Genomic DNA, 24,491 nt, shown 5'->3' on the forward strand with positions numbered 1-24,491 from the left:
CAGGACAGGGCAGCAGCAGGACTAAAGCACATGTGACAGATGAAAAGAGCCTGGAGGTGCTGTGGTGAACGATATGCTGCTGTAACACTGTCCAGGCTAGTGTGGTGGTGGATCAGTGATGGTCTGGCGAGGGATATCTTTCAAGAGTTGCACCAAACTCCAGGTGATAGCCAATATTATTCTGAATGCTGTAAGGTACCTTATTAAAAAGTGCAGGATTATAAATTTAGACTGAAGAAAGGAACAGCAACAACACAGTCCTAACAGAAAAGCTGCACTAGCTATAAACAAGTAAATAAGCTGTATATTTATATTTAGTATAACCACTAATATTCTAAGATTTTATAAACATATTACAAGTTTAGGTTGTAATCATAATGATATATTCCTAAAGTAAAGTAGAAACACTGTTCAACCCTAATAGACAAATAGGTAACGCTTTATAATACATGCCGTGTTTTAGAGGGTAAGTACTGTGTACTTAGAGAGTAAGTAAGTTAAAACACTGTACACTACATAATACAACACGCTCCCTGTTGTTTCTGAGTACTTACTGAGTAAGTACTGTATACTGAGAATTTACTGTTCTGAGAATAAGAACAGTAAAAATCAGGTAAGATGTGGGTTTTTATAACAATTAATATAAAACATTTGTTTTAATACATATAATACATTTCATGTGTATTAATTAATACATTTTTTTTAAATCTCAGCATTCCTGATTGTGTTATTGAATATATATTAACATTATTGTATTTTAGTCTTGACATTACAAACTATATATTTTCTTCCTGCTCCACTCTGACTGTTTTTAGCTGCTCCACCCTTGACAGTTTTAAGCATAAATTAGCATAAATTAAATTCTCATTTTATTTTTCAAACTGATAAAATTATAAAATAATAAAATAATTCCCTGGCGTGTGACCAAAGCCTTTCATTACTGCCATGAACAAAGGGCAAAATGATTATATATAATTTTATAAGAAAAGGAAAATTGCAGGTTCTTGTGTGCTTTATTTGAACCTACATTTAAGTACGAGTAGGACCCCATAAGTATTTTGTATATACTGAAAGTACAGGGTAAGTTTCAGAAAGTTACCTAGTTGTTACACTCTTGTTCCTGGTCGTACTTTATTTATACGTACAGTTAAAGTACCTGTAGGACTCGGTAAGTATTTTGAATGTATTTGTTCATCCAGAAATGTTACACTGTAAGTAAAGGGAACTTAACCCTCTAAAATGTGGACTGTATTATAAAGCGTTACTGGCAAATAAACAAGATGCAAAATTACCTCAAAACACAATTAAATTAAACATTTTACCTTGATTATGATAAATGTAATATAAAACAATTTCAAAATAAAATAATATACATGTAAAATAATAAAATTTGAGCTGGTTGAGTTACTTGGCTCATGTGACGACATGTGTGTTAGTATGGTCTTAAAGGCACTGCACATGAACACACACACACAGTGATGAAAGGACACAATGAAAGTATATAACTATATTGAAATAACTGACAAGATTATGTTTGTTAGAGATTCAAATTTTTTAATGAATTGCTTAGTCATAAAATAAAAGCATGTCATCCTCTTGAAACAAACCAACATCTGATCTAGTCCTAAAGTAAAGCAGAAAGTGAACTGATTACATGACATGTTTACAGTCTGAACACGGACAGATGAACCTGTTTCAGCTGCTGTTTTTTTACTGTACCACTAATAAAAGGACTTACACCAGTATTAAGCTTCACACACTGTGCCGCTCCTAAACTACTAAACTCTCCACAGTAACTGCTGTGTTAGCATCAGCATCAGCATGTTTACAGCAGTGTGAAAGGATCAGCAGACTGCAGTGCTGAAACTGGTGAAACTGAGTGTGAGAAAAAAAAAACTGTATATAGCTGTTGGGAAATACTGTTTCCTGTTTATAAACTTCCTCTAGCTAAAGTTAGAGCACAATATCTTTCTTTACTTGTAGACAAAACAAAGAAACATATTAAACAAACATTTCAGAAGCATCAAAGACCAAGTCTAGTTTAAAATCTAAATAAGACATAGCTGACATGGGATCTGTATGAAAGAAAGGTGGATTTAATTGAGGCAACATTCAGGAATTAGAATTAACAGTAATGATGTACAACATTTAAACAGGTTAAATACCTGAGAATAAAAAGCTACATTGTAACTCTCTGCTAAATTGTAACAGTCTGTAACCTTGTACAGTGTATCACAAAAGTGAGTACACCCCTCACATTTCTGCAGATATTTAAGTATATCTTTTTATGGGACAACACTGACTAAATACACTTTGACACAATGAAAAGTAGTCTGTGTGCAGCTTATATAACAGTGTAAATTTATTCTTCCCTCAAAATAACTCAATATATAGCCATTAATGTCTAAACCACCGGCAACAAAAGTGTGTACATCCCTAAAAAACTACACCCCTAAATGTCCAAATTGAGCACTGCTTGTCATGTTCCCTCCAAAATGAAATATGTGTAGCCAGGTGGTGAATTGAGAATACACCTTTAAAATGTGTCTGTAACTTTAAGAAACACAATCAGAAGTGTTGTCACCCTGAGAGAGGAAAGGGAGGAGCTAAGAGCATGGTAGAGAAGGAGGCTCAAGCTGCAGTGAATGGTGGTGCTCCATTTTAGGATCCATCCATTGCCATCCTAATGAAATAAGAGAAGCTGTTTATCCAAGTTCTCTTAAAGAAATGCTCAAATCTTGTTGAGTAAAGCTGAGTAAATCGAGGTGAGCTTAAAAACAAATATAAAAAGAGCTCTGTTAATGGTATTAATGTGGTATTAATGTTATTTATCTATTTTCTGTAATTAGTGCCACTACCAAATACTGTACTGTGTTCTAAGTTAGGGTTTTACTGTGTATTCATTTTTATTTTTATTGTTTTAAATAAAATCAGAATAAAATACCTGAAAAAGATCTTTTGTCATTTGGTGTGCGTCCTTTCCCCGGTGACATATGATTCGTTTGTTAGATCTCAGGTGTGCATAGGGAGCAGGGGTGTTCAGTTTTCTAGTACAGCTCTCAGACTCTTTCATACTGATCACTAAAAGTTCCAACATGGCACCTCATGGCAAAGAACTCTCTGAGGATCTTAATAGATTAATTGTAGCGCTACATAAAGAGGCAAAGGCTTCAAGCTGATTCCCAACACCCTGAAACTGAGCTGCAGCACAGTCACCAAGATTATCCAGAGTTTTAAAAGAGCAGGGTCCACTCAGAACAGACTTCTGTTGGTCATCCAAAGAAGCTGAGTGCACGTGCTCAGCATCACGTCCAAATGCTGTCTTTGAGAGATAGGCGCAGGAGTGCTGTCAGCATTGCTGCAGAGATTGAAAAGGTGGAGGGGTCAGCCTGTCAGAGCTCAAACTATATGCTGCACACTACATCAAATTGGTCTGCATGGCTGTCACCCCAAAAAGGAGCCTCTTCTGAATTCTGCACACAAGAAAGCCTGCAAACAGTTTGCTGAAAACATGTCAACAAAGGACATGAAATACTGAAACCATGTCCTCTGGTCTGATGAGACCAAGATTAATTTGTTTGGTTCAGATGGTCTCAAGCATGTATGGTAGCAATCAGAAGAGGAGTACAAATATAATTGTGTCGTGCCTGCAGTGAAGCATGGTGGTGGGAATGTCATGGTCTGGGGATGCATGAGTGCAGCAGGTGTTGGGGAGTTACATTTCATTGAGGGAAACATGAACTCCAATATGTAGTGTGAAATACTGAAGCAGAGCATGATCCTCTCCCTCGGGAAACTGGGTTTCAGGGCAGAGTTCCAGCATGATAATGACTCCAAAACACACCTCTAAGACGAGCACTGCTTTATTGAAGAGGATGAGGGTAAAGATGACGGACTGGCCAAGCATGTCTCCAGACTTAAACCCAATAGAACATCTTTGGGGCATCCTCAAGCAGAAGGTTGAGGAGTACAAAGTTCTGGAAAATAATGGTGGCCATACAGAATATTGATACTTCGCAAACTTTTACTAAGATGTGTACTCACTTTAGTTTCTGATGGTTTGAACATTAATGGTTGTATATTGAGTTATTCTGAAGAAAGAATAAATTCCCACTGTTATATAAGCTGCACACAGACTACTTTCTATTGTGTCAAAGTGTCATTTTGTCAGTGTTGTCCCATTAAAAGATATGTTTAAATATCTGCAGAAATGTGGGTGTACATATTTTTGTGATACACTATAACTCTCAACCTACAGCATTTTAGCATGTTGTAACTCGACTACGTAGTAACTCTTGGTTGCATTGTAACTCTTGACTACATTGTAACTCTTGATTAATTTGTAACTCTTGGTTGCATTGTTTCTCTTCACTACAATGTAACTCTTCATTACATTGTTACTCTCTACTACTTTGTAACTCTTGGTTGTATTGTTACTCTTTACTACATTGAAACTTTTGGTTTCATTGTTACTCTAGACTACATTGTAACTCTTAAATACATGGTAAATTTTACCTACACTGTAACTCTCAGCTACGCTGTAACTGTCAGCTAAACTGTAATACTCCGCCATGTTATAACTATCAGCTACACTGTAACTGGGTCTGTAACATTTCCACCTACACCTCCAGCTTTAAAAATCGGGACACTCTACGTCTAGGCGTGCACAAGCAAAACAGAGGGGTATGGCTAAGTAGTAGGACCAAGGGGTGAATTGGAATTGGCCTGGAACAGACTACTTAAAAATTTCAGTTAGGTGATCCCAATGACTTGCAAATTAGTCAGACAAACAATATGTTCATTACCTGTTAATATGAAGAGTAAATGCCCAATTAGTTTCTGGCTGTTAAAATAGAGGAAACGTTATTTTAACAACGCGGGCGCAAGGTGTGAAAATGAACTGTTGACGGGGTGTAAGATAGCAACGAGCATTGTGACGAGTCTCATGCAGGGTGTACGATAGGGCCCCATATGATTTTATATTGCACATGATTTGCAGGTGTAAGGGAATTGCTACAAATCTGTGTGAGAATCACATAAGTTGAGTTTGAGTTTACATCATAGTTTTGTAGTAAAGTTTTTTTTTTTTCAAATATAGTTATTTAAAATAATCTGATTAGGTGGTACCCCACTCTCTCCCATTTTTTCACCCACATTAAAAAATATTTAATATTGAGGCAATTTTTGTATTTTTATTTTGTCATGCTTTTTCTTTGTGTTCTTTATGTTTAACCTCTGCGTAAAGACCTTCCTCTTCCGCTGAGTGTGTGGACCTCTCTGGTTCTGTTTTTCTCGTCTCAGGTTGTTCTAATTTCACATCGGCGTCCACGTCAGAATGGGAGTGGCGGACAATGTTTCCGTAGATTACCTCCTCTGCTGAGGGCGGTTCCATCTCTGTTACTGTAATCTCTTCCTCCCCCTGTTCTCCATGGCTGTGCTTCACAGTGGAATATTCGGACGTTAGTGAGGACAGACCCCGGATCTCTCCGGACCCGTCCTCACCGGGGAAGGAGATGGTGGAGTAGTGCAGTATGTCCGGGTCTCTGGGATTGGGCGCTCGTTTGGATGATTTGTTGGTGTACAGAGACTCTTCCTCTTCATCTTGATAAACAGCCTGTGGGATCCACAGTAAATAGTGAAAAAAACGATTTGACAAAAAAACATGACAGCATGAAGCAGCAGCTAAAAGAAATCAAAAAGCAACACATTACGCCCCAATCTGAAGAAATTCAAAAACAGATGAAAAAAAAAACCTTGATCATCTGTCAGTCATTTCTAAGGCTTTGGGACTGCAGCAAACCACAGTGAGAGCTATTATTCACAAATGTAGAAAACATTGAACACTGGAGAACCATCCCAGCACTGGCCAGCTGACCAGAATTATGCCAAAAAGGCATGGACAACTCATCCAGGAGGTCACACAAAAACCCAGAACAACATTTAAAGAACTTCAGGTCTCACTCACAAACAAGTTCACGTCTGAATGGTATAAAAAAAAAAAACAAGGGCCTTTCTGAAAATAAATATGAAAAATAAATATGACAAAAAGCAAAAACAAAAGATATCTGTAGGGTGTGTGTGTGAGTGTGCATGCTGAATGTAATATCTTACTGACCCTATCATTTAGAACGAGTCCTGCATTTTCTTCTTGTGAAGGTTTGTGATGCTTTCGCCTAAAAAAAAGGTCAGATAGCAATTACTCATGAGATCTTAAAACAGTAAAATTGTTAATTGTTTTACTTGAAATGAACTGAACTATCGATCTATAGTTCAATTGTATCTTTAGGGTAACGAAAGTCTCTAAGACTTCCCTGCAGTCTTACATACACCACAGACCTACCTTCCACACACATATATGATGCACAGCAACATCACTGCAGACGCTCCAACAGCAGCTCCAAACAGTACAGAGGACATGTGAAAAAAACCTACGAATAAAATAAGGAAAAGGCATAAAAACATTATGTTTAATCATTCCAAATTCAGTATTTAAGTATTTGGCCACAGTGATCAAAAGTATGCTTGCAAAAGGAAAGATGAGACTTTTAAACCTCACTGTTAAACCTGGTGGTGGGAGCATCAGCTCTGAGGATGTGTTGCTGCCATTAAAACTGATACTTAAACAAGGATGGAATACAAAAAAATGTCGGAAGAACGTCAAACCGTCAGTTTAAAAAGTTGTATTGCTCTTACAAACTGCACCAACAAAGATATGGAGTCAGATGTCAGTATGTGCTAGAAAATGAACAAATTAATTCGAACTCAAGTAGATGAACAGTGCATTCATTAGCAGGGTTACGCCCTAAACATTTGTACAGATGCTGTGAGTGATACACAGAGCTGTAAATATAACAGTTCATTTTTTAGTCTGAGCTGAGAAACAGATAAAGCAGTTTTTTTTATGTTACATACTAAGAACGAGAATGTTCTGGAAACCACAGCACAGAATGTTCTTACTGATGTTCCTCCAAACATTTCTTAGTAAAGTGACTGATTATTAAATTGGTGGAATAATATTTAGGTTTTGGACTACTGGGCTGGCTGATTTTTGGGTATTAGGTCACTGGCTTGGAGGATTATTAAAACGGTGAATTATCAGGCTGGTGGGGATTTTTCATGTGTTGCTTGTGCTGACATATGTCAGTGTTACTCCAAAATTGAAAGTAATATTACAATTCAAAAATATCTAATTGCACCTATTATTCATAAACAACTGTTGTGTGCTACACTAGTTTTTGTGCTTGAGATCATAAACAATTAATCCTTCCTAATACTTGTTAAATACTTTACTTAATACTTAAAACGTAATCTAACACACATTCCCCCTAATTTTCATTGTAAAATGCAGGGTTTCTGACCTGGAGATGAGCAGGAAATAAAACTGAATTGCTGATTGGTGCTGCCCAGATTATTGGAGCCCAAACACTGCAGGGTGGGTGTGTCTGTAGCTACTGGACCAATGGTAATGATGCTCCTTAGGCCCGTGCTGCCCACAGAATCCTCCCTGATGGATCGATTCACTGACGGTGAAACAGAACCTCCAGACAGACGCCACTCCAGTTTAGGAACAGGAAATCCATGAGCCTCACAGACACACAGGATCCCACCATCACTGCTGTTACAGTGGGAGGAGAGAGAGGCCCGAGGAGAGACTGAGAAAGAGAGAGAGAGAGCGAGAGAGAGAAAGAGAGAGAGTGAGAGAACGAGAACAGGAATTAATTATGTATCACTTTTGCCATATCCCAAGTACGCTAAAAACGTTGCACTGACCTGTGGGATAAGTGGTTGGGGTCTCCTGCACTGAATGTGGATATGTATCTGGAGTTGCTAGTTTCTGTTTAGATGGACAATTCTAATCTGACGCTACTCTGTCCACAGTGGATGATAATAACTCCCATAATTCACCTGCTCCTACTATTAGACCTCACTCCAACTCCCATAATTCACCTGCACTCAATATCAGACCTCACTCCAACTCCCATAATTCACCTGCTCCCACTATCAGACCTCACTCCAACTCCCATAATTCACCTGAACCCACTATCAGACCTCACTCCAACTCCCATAATTCACCTGCTCCTACTATTAGACCTCACTACAACTCCCATAATTCACCTGCACTCAATATCAGACCTCACTCCAACTCCCATAATTCACCTGCTTCCACTATCAGACCTTACTCCAACTCCCATAAATCACCTGCTCCCACTATCAGACCTCACTCCAACTCCCATAATTCACCTGCTCCCACTATCAGACCTTATTCTAACTCCCATAATACACCTGCACTCACTATCAGACCTCACTCCAACTCCCATAATTCACCTGCACCCACTATCAGACCTCACTACAACTCCCATAATTCACCTGCACCCACTATCAGACCTCACTTCAACTCCCATAATTCACCTGCTTCCACTATCAGACCTCACTCTAACTCCCATAATTCACCTGCTTCCACTATCAGACCTTACTCCAACTCCCATAAATCACCTGCTCCCACTATCAGACCTTATTCTAACTCCCATAATTCACCTGCACCCACTATCAGACCTCACTTCAACTCCCATAATTCACCTGCTTCCACTATCAGACCTCACTCTAACTCCCATAATTCACCTGCTTCCACTATCAGACCTTACTCCAACTCCCATAAATCACCTGCTCCCACTATCAGACCTCACTCCAACTCCCATAATTCACCTGCTCCCACTATCAGACCTTATTCTAACTCCCATAATACACCTGCACTCACTATCAGACCTCACTCCAACTCCCATAATTCACCTGCTCCCACTACCAGACCTCACTCCAACTCCCATAATTCACCTGCACCTACTATCAGACCTCACTCCAACTCCCATAATTCACCTGCACTCACTACCAGATCTCACTCCAGCTCCTATAATTCACCTGAACCCACCATCAGACCTCACTCCAACTCCCATAATTCACCTGCACTCAATATCAGACCTCATTCCAAGTCCCATAATTCACCTGCACCCACTATCAGACCTCATTCCAAGTCCCATAATTCACCTGCTCCCACTATCAGACCTCACTCCAACTCCCATAATTCACGTGAACCCACTATCAGACCTCACTCCAACTCCCATAATTCACCTGAACCCACTATCAGACCTCACTCCAACTCCCATAATGCACCTGCACTCACTATCAGACCTCACTCCAACTCCCATAATTCATCTGCACTCACTGTCAGACCTCACTCCAACTCCCATAATTTACCTGCACTCAATATCAGACCTCACTCCAACTCCCATAATTCACCTGCTCCCACTATCAGACCTCACTCCAATTCCCATAATTCACCTGCTCCCACTATCAGACCTCACTCCAACTCCCATAATTCACCTGCACTCAATATCTGACCTCACTGCAAGTCCCATAATTCACCTGCTTCCACTATCAGACCTCACTCCAACTCGCATATTTTATCAGGACTTCAGAATATTAACAGTCTATTTATTATTGTACAGTGCAATTATGTATAATTTAATCAGTATACAGTGTTTTATATAATAATAAATGCAGTTGAAAAATATCTATACACACTTGCCTGGTCAAAGAAAAGGAAAGTGATTGGGACTAAATAGCTGTGTAGCCTTAGGAAATCCACTTTTTAGTGAGGCTGTGGTAAAAGCATCTTTAATTTGCAATGGAAGATAAAGATTGGACTCTGGAGCAATGGAAGAAGGTCATGTGGTCTGATGAGTCATGTTTTAAGCTGTTTTAGGGTAGGAAAAGGCAGAAGTGCTGGACCCATCAAGCCTGTGGGGCAGTTCTATGATCTGTGGTTGCTGCAGTTGGTCTAGGTTCAGCAACATTATGACAATGTCATTCCATTAATGGATTTTTTCTTCCCTGACAGCACAGTATCAGTACTCATGGAGTTCAGATTGTGAAAGAGTGCAGGGTTTAGGGAGCATGAGACATTGTTTTCAGAAACTGATTGGCCACCATAAAGTCCAGACCTTAACCCCACTGAGAATCTTTGGGATGTGCTAGAGAAGACTTTGAACACTGCTCCAAATCTCCCATCATAAATACAAGATCTTGAAAAAATGATGCAACTCTGAAAAGAAGTAAATGTTTGTAAAGTAAATTGCTTGCGGAAACGTTGCATGCTGTAATCAGGACAAGGGCCAGGCAAAAAACAAACTCAGATTAAGAAATGATAGGACAAGGTTTTCTGTTTTAAGCTTTTGATTAGTTCTTCTTTATGGCAAGGGAAGTTTAGGGTGTCTTATTTCACTCTTACTTCCCTTTAAAATCTTCCTTATTATGTGCTGAGGAGATTCTCACTCTTGCACAAGATCACGCTTGTTGCACAAAGTTCTACCGATGACTAAACATGTCTGCTTAACACAAGCACCAAGCACAAATTGCTAACCTGCTTCATATTAGCTAATATCTGAAACTCTTCTGCTTTTTATCCTGTTTTTTTTAATCTGATGTAAGGTTCAGACTGAAGTGAACAGTACTGTACAGCTGAGAGGCTTGAGGCTCTGTGACACTGGCTGCTGGCCAGCGCTGTATGCTTTGGTGAAGTCATCGGCAAACATTTGCTAACTTGCAAAGCAGAACTTGTTTTCTGTTGAACTATTCTATTGATGTCCAGCAGTGACCTTTAGATATTGCAGTCTGTAATATATTCCAGTCTAAAACCTATATGCTTAGTAGATAATGGTTATAGAAACAAGTCATAATGTCATACTTGACTGGTGTATTTCATATACAGCTGAAAAACTGTACTTACAGTGAACATCCAGCTGCACAGATGAGTTGTGGGTTCCGTGTGGGTTCTGAGCTCTACAGTAGTATAAACCACTGTGTGTATTGTTAGTCTCTGTGATGTTGAGAGTGTCTCCAGTCCCTATCTGCTCTCCATTCTCTCTGTACCAGGTGAAGTTCAGCACTGCTGGGTTTCCATCACTGCTGCAGATCAGAGACACTGAACTCCCCAACAGAACTGGACCAGGAGGTACCACTGATACAGACGTGTTCCTCGGAGGATCTAGCAGAATAGTGTTAAGGTAAAGTATAGATGTCAGCTGACCTGATATAAGCAGTAAAGTGAGCATTTGCAGTAGTGCTCTCTTAGAATCAGATCAGACAGTCTGAGGAGTACAGAGCTGCTTGTCATGTTCCTGTACAAAAGCTATCAACTAGCCCTTGCAGCTTGAACCAGCCTCTACAGACTATTCTTGATTTCGGCACCAAGGCAGTGAGACCTATTTTTTTTTTACTTTAATTGAATTTAACATTTGTGCACATAAAAACAAAATTTTGGCCAAAGGACTGTACCCCACTCTCTTCTTTCACTCAAAAACCTGTGTTTGTTTTGAAAGCCACAACAACTGAAGGACTCGAGATTACAGCACAACCAATCATGTAGTGCAAATAGTCGTGTAGTGTAGTGTAGTCGTGTAGTGTGAACCAGGCATTGACTGCCCCAGCCTTTTCTGCCTGGTTCAGCACCCCTGCACCATACACACCAGATCTAGGTGCATCTTCCCTGTTTACTTTTCAATCCACTCCTTATCCAACCGAGCCCCTACCAGCAGATACTAGGTGCAGACATAGACCGCCCTGTACCTGGCTCTATGTACCACAGACATTGGACACATCTCACTTACCCTCTAGTCCTCCAAGCCTCCAAGGTTCCAACAGTTTCAAAACTCCCAAATTGTCTTTTCCATTTTAATAGGATCCTGTGTTCTGTCAAATAACAGCTGTTCTCTGCATGGATCGTCACCCGCCTCCATTAGTGGAGCATTTTTCACTTATTGGGATGCTCTCCAGCCCTACTGTTGGGTTTGCTGGCTGCGACACTCTCCCCTGTAAGCAGTGAGGCAAACCCTAGCATCCTATCTCTGCCACCAGTGGCTACAGCTTCCATAGCCGGCCACAGCATGGTTTCCACTTATTGTGCAGCTGCTGCCACATGACACATCACCTCCACCAGCTTTAGTGTCAGCTATGGTAGATATGTTAGGGTTTTTTTTTTTGATGATCACGTGGTCAGCAACAATTTTATCCTCCTTCTACAAATTATTTTACATTTTCACCTACAACATATAAGCCCATATGAGTTTGAGTTGCCTCTAAAGTTTGCAGGTCTGCTTCATCCCCTCAGCATGACCAAGCTCACCGAATTGCCTTCCATTTGAACCTTAGGGTCTTGGTCAAAACAGGCTTCTTCTATTCATGTACTTTGCTATTGGAGATTGCCTTTGGCCTTGCTCTCTCTGGGTGGGTAGATGGTTCTCTTTCCCCATATCGTTCTACAAGGTGATGTTGCTCAGCACAAGACGTCTGTGAGCTGATGTATTGGAACCGAGTCGCTACGCTTTCCTCCAAGTGCGCTGCATCAGCAACAGTTCAAAAAAGAGGTGGTGGCTGACTTCACATGTATAGAAGGAGGCATGTGCTAGTCTTCACCCTCCTGGTGTGTTGGGGCATCACATGTGATTGTGGGACTCCTAATGAGTGGGTTGGATTATTGGACTTGTGAATTGGAAAGAAAATTGGATAAAAATTTGGGCCCCACTTTATAATAAGTGTCCCTAAGTACTATGTAGTTACACGGTAACAATACATGTAACTACAGTGTAACTACTGATGAAGTACACATTGTTACAGATTAACTACAGAGGTACAGGTTATGTAAATACACATGTGTATTAAGGTTAATTTTGACTTGTGTAAGTACACATGTTTACCAGGGTGAGTGTACTTACACATGTAATAGAGCAAGTGTACTTACACATTTGTAACAATGTGTGTGTACTCAATCAGCCCTAATATTATACTAGACAATAGCTGTTGGATAAGTTTATACTCAACTTATCACACACACTATTACATGTATGTAAGTAAACACATATTGTTACACTTGTGTAAGTACACTTGCTCTATTACATGTGTAAGTACACTCACCCTGGTACACATGTGTACTTACATAACTCAAAATTAACCTTAATACACATGTGTATATACATAACCTGTACCTCTATAGTTAATCTGTAACAATGTGTACTTCATCAGTAGTTACACTGTAGTTACGTGGTTTGTTACCGTGTAACTACACAGTACATAGGGACACTTATTATAAAGCGGGACCAAAATTTGAAGTAAAAAAAACGTTCTACATTTTGATAATAATGCTCCTTTGTGAATTTTGCTTTCAGACAAAGATGTTGAAACAGTGCTTCGTGTCATACACCTATACTCTCACTGAACTTCCAGCTGCACAGATGTGGTTTCACTTTCGTTTGGGCTCTGAGCTCTACAGTTGCATACACATCTGTGTGTTTTATTAGTCTTGTTGATCATAAGAGTGGGTCCAGTGTCTATTCTACTGTGTCTATTCCTCTGTACCAGGTGTAGTTTACTGCTGGGTTTTTAACACTGCTGTAGTTCAATGACACAGAACTCCCAAAAATAAGTGGACTAGGTAAAGACACTGATATGGTTCCTCGGAGGATCTGAGAGAGAAGAGAAGAGATTAACCTCCTATATTGCATTCACTTAAATCTGGGACATTTTCTCCTCTTCAGGGTCAAATTTTCTTTATAACTTTTGAAACAGCTTGTATGGCTACCATTGGCCTAGCTTGAAACCAGATTCAACCAGTCCAGCTGATTTTGTACTCAATGTCAATGACCTGTCTACAGCCCACCTTCTTGTCCTTACTCCAGACCTCCTAACTCTATCCAAGCTTCTCTAACAACTCTGTTTCAGCTTCTCCTGCCTCAAGGTCAGTTTGTATACTTTGGTACAAGTTATTTTGCTGACTCCAGCCTGGCTTCTCAACCTAACACTGACACTGACACAGACATGTCCTTAATCTGGGCCAGCGTCTCCTTTTAACTCAGGCCCAGTTTCACTTTACTCCAGAGCAACTAAACCAACTTGTCTATTTTATTTTAGTCTGATTTATTTATTTTACTGAAGAAGCCCAGCTTCTCCTTGCTCTGGCCCAGCTTTTAACTCTGATACTGACATGAACATAAATACTATGACCCAATTTCTCCAGCTTTTCCTTCTCATACTGGCCCAAAAACTCCCATTGAAGGTCCAGTTTTACAGATGTGGTTTCGATTCCGTGTGGGTTCTGAGCTCTACAATAGAATAAACCACTGTATATTTCATTAGGCCTGTTGATCATAATAATTGACCATTATCCATGATAACTTCAATTCCTCTGTACCAGGTGTAGTTTACTGCTGGTTTTACTGATCTCCCCAGCAGAAATGGACCAGGTGGAGACACTGACATGGACAAGTTTCCTGAAGCATCTGTTTAAGAAGAGTAAAAATTACCTCCTAACCTGGGCTCTTCTCCCTACTTTGGCACAAGTTCTTCTTATAACCAGCCTCTCCAACAATCACTGACTCAGCCCATCCTCCTTACTCTGGACTGAACTGTTCTTCTGACAATGGTTCATCCTCTCCTTAACCTTCTATCCTAAAGCCCAGTCTTATCCAGTCTTGTCCAGAGTGTCTTCCAGTGTCTTCCATATGACTTTCATCTTCAGCAGTTCTTGTTCTAATAATTTTACTAGCATCAATTCCAGTCTCTTATGTAATAATATTTACAGTGTCTCAAGGAACTCATGTCCCTGTCCCCATTTCTGTCCAAAAATAACCACAAAATGCAATGTTTTACAGCTTTCTGCACAAAAGTCTGTGGACAACAGGACGAGAGACCATAGCCTTATACAAGTAGATGACCTGGGGAGGTTTATTAAGGCAAGGCTGTGAGTCTGGTCCAACCTTAATCTTGGCTGTGTTATTTTCTGGTTGAAAATGTGTTAACGTGACAGCTGACAAACTGTACTTACAGTAAACATCCAGCTGCACAGATGAGTTGTGGGTTCCGTGTTTGTTCTGTGCTCTACAGTAGTATAAACCACTGTGTGTATCGTTAGTCTCTGTGATGTTGAGAGTGTCTCCAGTCCCTATCTGCTCTCCATTCTCTCTGTACCAGGTGAAGTTCAGCACTGCTGGGTTTCCATCACTGCTGCAGACCAGAGACACAGAACTCCCCAACAGAACTGGACCAGGAGGTACCACTGATACAGACGTGTTTCTCTGAGGATCTGTGAGGGGAGAGTAAAGATTAACCACCTTTCTGTGACTCGGATCATCCTAAACCGGGACCAGCTTTTCCTCCTTACTATAACAAGTAATATTCTGTTGGAGACCAGTAAAAGCCTGGTCTAGATTTTCCTCACAACCCAGTTTCTCCTGCTGACTCATTACCAGCTGATGAAATGTTCCATCACTGTACTCACACTGAAGGTCCAGCTGCACAGATGAGTTGTGGGTTCCGTGTGGGTTCTGAGCTGTACAGTAGTATAAACCACTGTGTGTATCGTTAGTCTCTATGATGTTGAGAGTGTCTCCAGTCCCTATCTGCTCTCCATTCTCTCTGTACCAGGTGAAGTTCAGCACTGCTGGGTTTCCATCACTGCTGAAGATCAGAGACACTGAACTCCCCAACAGAACTGGACCAGGAGGTACCACTGATACAGATGTGTTTCTCGGAGGATCTGAGAGAAGAAATACAGGATTAAGAACTAAAGTAAATAAATGTTTACCAACAGTTCCATAATTATTTTGGCCCCTATAAATTCCATTTTATTTTTTTTATATATTTTTTGTCACACTTTAAATTTCTTTTTATAGATAGAAGGAAACAAAAAGTGAAGCAAATGGCAACTTTGTATGTAATGAAACTGCTACAATTACATTTAGAAAAAGCACAAAAAAAGCTGTAAAAATTAACAACATTTATTGTTATTAAATAAATAATAAATAAAATAAATAAACAAAAGTGCTACTTGTAACTTAAATTGCTTAATCTTTAAACAAAGATCCTTTTAATAATGCCCTTAAACCCTTAATTTAATGCAACAAGAGTAGCAACAGTTAGCTTTAGTGTATACCATTCGAAATGAATTTAATTAATCCACCCACGATGCCCACAACAACACGCTAAATCATAAATCTAGAACAGGGATACAGTAGTGCTCTGAATTCTGCAGTTTAAAACGTGTTTTTTATTTTTTTTAGATGTTTTTGGCTATAGGAAGAGAGTATTCTGTATTTATGTCTGAATTCTGCCTTTATTCTACAATTCTGTGATTCCGTCAGTTATCTCCACATCGTGGAATTAATAGGGCTCTTGTTATTGAGTAATATTTTATAAAAGTCAGTCTTACACAGAACGAGCAACAGACGAGAGCTTGAAACGCTTTTGATGGGTTTGGCCTCCAGCTGGTAGGAGGCACTGCAGGTGATTAAGTCTCCATCATGAAGGTGAGATGCGGTGAAGCTCAGGTGAGAGGAGATGAAGGTGGTGTTCTGGATCTCCTGGACACTGATGATGGAGGGCACGTTGGTCCATGTTAAATTGGGGGGGTTAGAGGGACACGGGGCTAAAGCAGAGCAAATCAGATTCACAGAGCTGCCCTCCATCACATTCTTCAGATTCTTCACCTTCTCCTGATCCACGTTCAGACTCAGAGTGGGTTTAGGGGGAGAGTCTGAAACAGAGTTAGAGTATCATCAGATTTCTATTTAAATCTTCATTAATATGATAAAACTATGAATTAGGTTTAATCATATCACTCACCTCTGACACTTATAGAAACATGTGACTCTTTATAAGACCATTTCAGACCTCCTTCTCCCTTGATTCTGAAGTAATATTTCCCACTGGTATCTGGACTGATGCTGGTGAAGATGGTGGTGCAGTTCTTCTTACTGAGATCTCCTGTTATTTTTCCTTTATTCTGGTTATTATCAGGAGTTGAGGAGTCAAAGACTATGTTGTTAAACTCAGTGCCGTCTTTAAACCACTTTCCTACAGAAGTGTTTTTTAATAAGTGAGCATAGACTGAATCAATCTCAAACTGACAGGGAATGAGGACACAGTGTCCAATCACAGCTTCTACAGTCTCTGGAAGAGTGATGGAGAAATCCATCCAAACAACTGCAACACACACACATACACACACAGACACACACACAGATTAGAACAGTAACACACACTAGTTTAGATTCAGAATATACACTATTTACAGAATATAAAGCCTAAATACACACACACATACCTCTGATCATACAGTACACCACACTAAGAGTCTGGGTTAGCTTCATCTTTCTGTAGAGGAAATTCCACCTGGAGGAGAGAAACACAGAAATACAGCATTTATTTAGATTGTACTGAAAGAATGTGGTCATTTTAACATTTGTATAAAATTAAAAAATATATATTTAAGCTTGTCCTACCTTTTTAAATGAAAATCAATTACAAAACTACATTACTACGTTATTGATTTAAACAATTATTTCATCCTTAACATCCCAGCAGACACACCAACAAAGTACAATATAGAGTTTCTGCTACATGGCAACAGATGTGTCTGAAATGTGTTGATTCGTTCACCTTGACAATGCATTTAGTAAAAATAATACAAAGAAAATAATAATTATAGGATATACTGCCTAAATAAACCAGCAGAATTTATATTTTTTAACAGTATAAAATAATTATATAAGAGAATGCTCTCAGCAGAAGTACAGGAGGTACCTCCCTCACCTACCAACTACAGCCACCTAAAAATACAGCCGGGATGATACAGGAAGTGATGCTGGAGTATTGGCTTAACTGGTGAGTTTAATTGATGCAAATAGTTAAAATGATGTTAAAATTAGTTAAAAGTAAACTTGAATCTGTTTATAGACGTGCTCTGCTCTTCAGAATCTGAACCAGAAACTGAGCTCTGTCTCAGAACCTACACTAAACTGTTCTACTGATGATGTGATTATCAGGGGAAATCAGAACAAAATGAATCTCTCTAGTTCCAGTATAAATTTAAAATGGATCTATACACTGATATACCAAAAGTCCTTACATTTATTATTATCAGAGTTACAGTGCCTTGCAAAAGTATTCGGCCCCCTTGAACTTTTTCCACCTTTTGCCACATTTCAGGCTTCAAACGTAAATTAATGAAATTGTAACTTTTTCTGAAGAATCAACAAGTGGGACACAATCGTGAAGTGGAATGAAATGTATTGGATATTTTATACTTTTTTTAGAAATATAAAAACTGAAATGTGGGGCGTGCAATATTATTCGGCCCCTTTACTTTCAGTGCATCAAACCCTCTCCAGAAATTCAGTTTTTCAGAAGTTTAAAGCCGGATTTGGATACAAAAAGTTTTTTAAACTTTAAACATCTCAAGCAGCACTGTGCAAGCGATCATATTAAAATGGAAGGAGTATCAGACCACTGCAAATCTACCAAGACCCGGCCGTCCCTTTAAACTTTCAGCTCAAACAAGGAGAAGACTGATCAGAGATGCAGCTAAGAGGCCCATGATCAGTCTGGATGAACTGCAGAGATCTACAGCTGAGGTGGGAGACTCTGTCCATAGGAAAACAATCAGTCATTCACTGCACAAATCTGGCCTTTATGGAAGAGTAGCAAGAAGAAAACCATTTCTCAAAGATAGCCATAAAAAGTCTCGTTTAAATTTGTCACAAGCCACCTGTGAGACACACAAAACATGTGAAAGAAGGTGCTCTGCTCAGATGAAAACAAAATTGAATTTTTTGGCCACAATGCAAAAAGATATGTTTGGCGTAAAAGCAATGAAGCTCATCACCCTAAAAACACCATGCCCAATGTAAAACATGGTGGTGGCAGCATCATGGTTTGGACCTGCTTTTCTTCAGCAGGGACAGAGGAGTTGGTTTAAATTGATGGGAAGATAAATGGAGCCAAATACGGGACCATTGCGTTTGCGGGACCAAACGTATCCAGATGTTCGAATGGCCAAAGTCCAGACCTGAATCCAATCGAGAATCTGTGGAAAGAGCTGAAAACTGAAAAAGCTGTTCACAAACCAACGCTCTCCATCCAACCTCACTGAGATCCAGCTGTTTTGAAAGGAAGAATGAGCAAAAATTTCAGTCTCTCGATGTGCAAAACTGAGACAAACCCCAAGCGACTTGCAGCTGTAATCTCAGCAAAATGTGGCGCTGCATTAATTAAGTGTCAGGTAGGGTGCGGGAAGAACGAGGAGGCAGACGCAAACCCAAACTACACACAAATGTTTTAACAAAAATAAACACAAAATAAACATGGAATAACCAAAAGAAACCAGGACTGAGTAAACAAGCAAAACCAGGGAGCACTGAGAGACGTGAAACATACAAGGATCGACACGGGAGAAAGGGAACACGGACTATAAATAGAGGAGCACGCACACAGGAAACAGGAAACACCTGGGACTAAGGGGGCGGAGTACAAACTGAACACAGGTGAGGGCAAAGAAACACTAAGGAACCAGGGTCACATGGGAGACACACTCACAGGCACAAGCAGACGACAGGCACAGAAAAGGTAAATAAACACAGAAACATGAGAACAGACAGGGACCATGTGACAGTAAGTATTAACACAAGGAGGCTGAATAATATTGCATGCCCCACTTTTCAGTTTTTATTTCTAAAAACAGTTTAAAATATCCAATAATTCTCGTTCCACTTGTTGTTAATTCTTCACAAAAAATTACATTTCATATCTTTATGTTTGTAGCCTAAAATGTGGCAAAATGTTGAAAAGTTTAAAGGTGCCGAATACTTTTGCAAGGCACTGTAGCTAAAATAGAGTCGTTAGTCTCTAGGAAAGTATTTCCAGATATATGAAAGTCTGCTAAAGTCTGCCATATCAGAATCAGAATCAGATATTATTTATAGTATGTTCACACACTGACATTTTATAGATACACCCATTCTAGCCTGTAATATTCAACAGATATATTTCACAAACTGAAACAAATATAACACTCTTCCTGTTGCTGAACGAACAAAAAGCAATAACAAAACGACAATTAAACATTATTCACTGAACATTTTTAACACCACAGCAGAAATACCAGTTAAGAACAATGTGACTATTATACACAGTACAGATTATTTTTTTAGTGTTCTTTGCCCATGTTTGGTCCAACCCAAATATTAGTAGATATTAAATATAATGTTTATGGTAAAAGAACAAAATATATTTCTTATCTGCTTTTGGACTGTTAAACATATTTAAACACCAGGACATACAACCCTGGATACATAATAGTTGCTACTTACAGTTTTTTATAAATTAAAGAACACAGCATAATTGTTAAGTGTCTTAATTAAATTGAATAGAACTGCTTTTTTATAGATATTTTAAATGCCCGTACCCCCCAACAAAAACAATGTTGGTATATAACCAGTATTTATGTTGTTCATTAATGTTAATGAACTGTAATACAGACACATACAGATTAATTTTAAATTTGATCACAGAGCTCTGCTGTCTCAGAAATAGAAGATCTTCCACTGTAATGTACAGAAGTAACACAGCATTATTCTACAGAGAGATTCAGAAGATCTGCAGTGGTTCTTACCCTCAGGGTGGAGGAGAGTCTGATAATCTCTCGCTGTGGAGATCAGACACTACCAAGCTTTCTGCTGTAACTCTGCTGCTTCAGACTGGACTCATCTGCACTGAGAGACACACACCAGTTAATACACACACTCACACTCACACACACACACCCCCACACACACTAACTTCCTCTAACACACTAAGGCTGGACCTACAACGACATCAGCAGCTTTTCTTACTTTACTTCTGTTATTAAATATGTATTAGCTATGAGAGCCTATTTACATGCTAGTCTGTGCTGTGCAGTAATGTGTAAAAATTAACTTAAGTTATATTTTCCCCACCCGCTTAAACACAACTGGTGCAACAGTGAACAGAGGGAGAGTTGGAGAGAATGGCAGTGGATTCCTGTGTCAGTCAGAAAGACAGTTGCAATAGACAGACTGCCATTCTGATATAATAACATTAGTCTTAAACTCAACACCAGACATCCACTTATACCCTCATCTTCAGTCTTTCACTTCTTCAGTTTCATACACTCAGCCGCACTCTATCTAATCAGCTTCATATCCTCAGCTTAATTCCTTCATCTCCACTTCTTCAGTTTCATATCCTCAGCCGCACTCCATCAGCTTTAAACTCTCAGCTTTATTCCTTCCTCTACACTCAGCTTCATACCCTCAGCTCCAACCCATCATCTCCACTTCTTCAGTTTCATACACTCAGCTTCATTCCATCATCTCCACTCCATCATCTCCACTTCTTCCGTTTTATACACTAAGCCGCACTCCAACAGTTTTAAACCCTCAGCTTCATTTCCTCAGCTCTGCATCATCTCCACTAAATCAGCTCCACCAGTAGGTTTTGGTGGTGATCAGGCTTGATCATATTAAAACTGATTATTAATGATTTTTTAGGCATTTACAACCTAATTAGTACGCATTAATTAACTGATTGTAAACCATTTATAAACCCTTCATTAAGGTAGTCTTATTTTAAAGTGGTACCACTACCTCTATTATGTAGTTTACCAATAATAAGACCTTGGTTCACTCCCCCCCTTCTGGCTGACCCCCTGATTAGGGGTGCTCAAACTTTTTCATACCACTGTAGAGGTTTAACCAGTCAGAATTGTTCACAGTTATCATTCTGTGTATTTTAGTGACATAAACATAACTTATTGAGAAACATTTTCCTATTTTACAAAAACAATTATTTATCTCACTAAAAGCACACTTTTTAATAAAGTTTAATAATCTCTTGTACCATCTGTTTTATTATCACATTTAATAACCCCCTAGAATATGGTGTTAACTATTTAATTAACTATTGTACTTGATTAAATTATTAACTAATAAAAAATTCTCAGATACTGAAACAAACCTCTCTCTTATTAATCCATGTCTCAAATCCTTCAAAAATCTTCATCTGTTTGTATGTGGTATTATTATTTATTATTATTATTATTATTATTATTATTATTATTATTATTTGTGGCTAAACTAAAAATAAAGTTTATCTTTATAGAAAAATGCTAAGTCTGTCACTATAAATTTTTAACGTTTCTTCCTTTAAAAATACATAAATATACATGAGATTTTTAAATCATATCATTAAAAGGTTGGAGCCTCTACTTTTTTATCTTGATTTTAGAAATTAAAACAGTTCATTCTCTTGGAGTCCACACTGTGTCAGGTGCGGGTGCAGGGAGGACGCGGAGGCGGACGCAAATGCAAACAAAAAAGGGATTTATTAAAGAAAACAAATACAAAATACACCGGGAATAAACTGAAAACAGGACTGAGGAAACTGGGGAACACATAGAGCACTGACAGACGATAAACGTACAAGGATCGACACCGGGGAAATGGAACACGGACCTTAAATAGAGGTGCACGCACACAGGAAACAGGAAACACCTGGGACGAAGGGGCGGAGCTACAAATGAACACAGGTGAGTGGAAAAACACTGGGAAAGAAACACAGAGGAGCCGGGTCACATGAGAACATACAGACAAGAGAACAGACAGGACATGACACACTGATTCACATCACCACCTGAAACTGAAATCAGTGTCGACTCCAGAATGCCTGGAATCTCTTAGGTTAAAGTAATTAATGAATTGTTTATTTAATTGTTTATATAAAGCTGATTATGATGTTTATGTATTTTATATCATAGTGTAGATCAGTTTACACATCATCAGTACCATTATCTGAATAATATAATAACAAAAATAACAAAGTCACTCAAACTGAATAAAATATAGATGATTGTAGTGTGTTGTATTGACCCTGGTGTGTGCTGCTCCTGTGTGTGTTTTCATGTGTTTTGTTAGTCTCTGTATGTTCATTTGCCTATTTATCTGTATGTCTGTCTGCTTGTCTGTTTGCCTGTCTGTCTCTCTGTCTGTTGTACACATTGCTGTGGTGTTTAATAACACTACATACATTCTGTGTGTTACGTATGAGGAAAGGATGGACGTAAGTGCAGGTATATATTTTCTACTTTTAATGAATAAACAAGATAAATGAAAAACATGGGTAACGCAAACACTTACAAAAAACAAGGCTAGGATAAAATAAAACTTAAACGAAGACTAAGAAACAAAGACTAAGAAACAAAGACCAACCTGACACATACACAGCTAGGTATCACACAAAGGACTAGACAAGGATACATACGGACAGCAAGGATACAAAAGACTCGACACTGCACATTCAAACAGAGGGGCTTAAATACACGAGGAGAGTGAGAAACACCATTGTGCATTTATGGACAAGCAGAGAGATACGGAAGTGTCACTGAAAGTGGTGAAACAGTGATGTCTGCACTGCTTCACCAGAGTGCAGCTAGTGGTATAAAAATGGCATCACTATGCTGCAGAAATTCTGCTTTAAATTAAACACACTGATCTTCTCTCACCACTGATCTTCTCAACGACTGTTCAAAAACAGAACAGGATGAAAATCCTATTTATAAAAGTGATGTGAGCTTCAGTGAGCTGAGCTGCTGCTGGGGAGCAGGATATTTATAATTCTCAATTTACTGAAATTAAACTGTTAAAATCCACAAGCTTTACAAGAACAGTAAAAGTATACGTTTAAACTGTAATCTGATTACTCCCCATATCCAATTGTACAGTAACAAAAAAGTTACCTTATAGTGTCCTAAATATAGACAACTTATTTATGTAGGATATTATTCCTAAATTGTAAATTAAATGAAGTGTTTTTTTTTGTTGTTGTTATATTACCTGCTTTGCACAATAATTCTATTTTTCATCTCTTTTTTTCAACTTGATCCTGGACCTAGTGGATCAGCCTCCAAACCAGTTACTTTAACCCAAGCAGCTGACACTGCTGATGTCAGGTGCGGGTGCAGGGAGGACGCGGAGGCGGATGCAAATGCAAACAAAAAAGGGATTTATTAAAGAAAACAAATACAAAATACACCGGGAATAAACTGAAAACAGGACTGAGGAAACTGGGGAACACATAGAGCACTGACAGATGATAAACATACAGACAAGAGAACAGATAGGACAGAAACCTCCCCCTAAACGCGCAGCTCCCGAGGTGCGTAAAAACGAACCCCGGGGGCCGGCGGCGGGGACAGGCCGGGGAAAACAGGAGCCGAGACCGGGGACTGAAACCGAGACAGGACAGAGAACAGAGACTGGACGGGAGACTGGACAGGGCTTGAAAACTGAACAGGGGACAGAGACTGAACAGGGAACTGGACAGGGGACAGAGACTGGACAGGGAACGGAGACTGGACAAGGAACTGGATGTTGGACAGAGACTGGACAGGAGACAGAACGGGAGACTGGACGGGGAACGGGACAGGAGACGGAGACTGGATGGGGAACTGGACAGGAGACGGAGACTGGACGGGACTAGACATGGGAACAGGGACGAGGACATTAACAGGGACAGAAACAAACACAGTGACTGGGACAGGAACGGAGAAACCACCAGGGACAGGAACCGGAACAAACACAGACACGGGAACCAAG

At 39.3% G+C, this 24,491-nt stretch overlaps 1 protein-coding gene and 1 pseudogene across 1 annotated transcript in view; one reads left to right on the forward strand and one right to left on the reverse strand.

Annotated features, from left to right (window-relative positions):
- The window catches only part of rps16 (ribosomal protein S16), a 1,145,183-nt gene that overhangs the window by 1,070,793 nt on the left and 49,899 nt on the right, over positions 1 to 24,491 (forward strand). The gene's annotated exons all lie outside the window — the stretch shown is intronic.
- Positions 2,374 to 24,491, reverse strand: part of LOC103044186 (myelin-associated glycoprotein-like) — an 82,273-nt pseudogene continuing 60,155 nt past the window's right edge.

The sequence above is a fragment of the Astyanax mexicanus genome, chromosome 2 (assembly GCF_023375975.1).
Source record: "Astyanax mexicanus isolate ESR-SI-001 chromosome 2, AstMex3_surface, whole genome shotgun sequence".
NCBI classification, from domain to species: domain Eukaryota; kingdom Metazoa; phylum Chordata; class Actinopteri; order Characiformes; family Acestrorhamphidae; genus Astyanax; species Astyanax mexicanus.